Source organism: Phalaenopsis equestris, unplaced genomic scaffold, assembly GCF_001263595.1.
Source record: "Phalaenopsis equestris unplaced genomic scaffold, ASM126359v1 Scaffold192139, whole genome shotgun sequence".
NCBI classification, from domain to species: domain Eukaryota; kingdom Viridiplantae; phylum Streptophyta; class Magnoliopsida; order Asparagales; family Orchidaceae; genus Phalaenopsis; species Phalaenopsis equestris.
Window position 1 is genome coordinate 1 of NW_018212088.1, and position 941 is coordinate 941.

General features: G+C 36.6%; 1 long non-coding RNA gene across 1 annotated transcript; it reads left to right on the plus strand.

Moving 5' to 3' along the window:
- The first annotated feature begins 251 nt into the window (after positions 1–251).
- Positions 252–809, plus strand: LOC110034685. Its single transcript, XR_002295080.1, has 2 exons — positions 252–442; positions 534–809. It is a non-coding gene; the product is annotated as an uncharacterized LOC110034685 (long non-coding RNA).
- Positions 810–941: the final 132 nt, after the last annotated feature.

Genomic DNA, 941 nt, shown 5'->3' on the forward strand with positions numbered 1-941 from the left:
CCCCCTTACCATTTACATAGGCTATTTTAGTTTCAAAGGCTATAGAAGTATCAAATTAATCCCCAAACTCTTTAAAATGGAATTAAAATAGTCCTCTGTGGAGACTGTTTCAGTCCATATTAAAAGATTATGAGGATTAAATTGACAATTCTTTAAATTTTAGGAACTAATAGTACTCAATGTAAAGAGCCAGGGGACTATTTTAACACTTTTCTTAAATCAAAACTTTAAACTTTTATAATTGCATTTCTCACCTGTGTGCTATGTACTAACAGGAAGGCGGCCATGGGATGAATCTTTCTATGATAGAAAGCCTTAACAATCGTTATTATTCCGATGGCGGCCGCACCGCCAGAGCCCGCTCCGGCGAAGATGGTGATGAGGCAGTGCTCCTTCATCGAAAACGGACCCGGATTGAGCGAAAAGGACCAATTTGTAAAAGGTACTTTTACATCTCTTTTCGGAATAGATTTCGCCAGAAACCTTCCTATAGGTAGAGTTATAATCTGAATACAAACTGAACTGATAAACAGCTGATTTGTTCTGTACCCAAAGAATGTGTTTGCAAAGGATAGTATAACACATGATATTACACCAAGCACCCATGCACGCCAAGTTAGCACTGTGAGTGTTGGATTGTCTGTTGGGTCCACAGTTAGTCTCACCTGCTCAATGGGATGGTCATTCTCTTCAACTGCAAATTGGCACATTTGATGGGTTATTTTGAAAATTAATTCAGTTTTTCCGTCAATAAGTTTTGCAAATGGTACATTATTGAAATAATAATGATTATGTGATAGTATTTGATATGAGCTTTCTGTAGTGCATGGTGGCATTTACATACATAACACCCAATTCTGATATATTTACATATCAGGCACCTAAACTTTACTCTTTGCATTTATACCACCCAAATTTTTCTTATCACATAAAAAATAGAC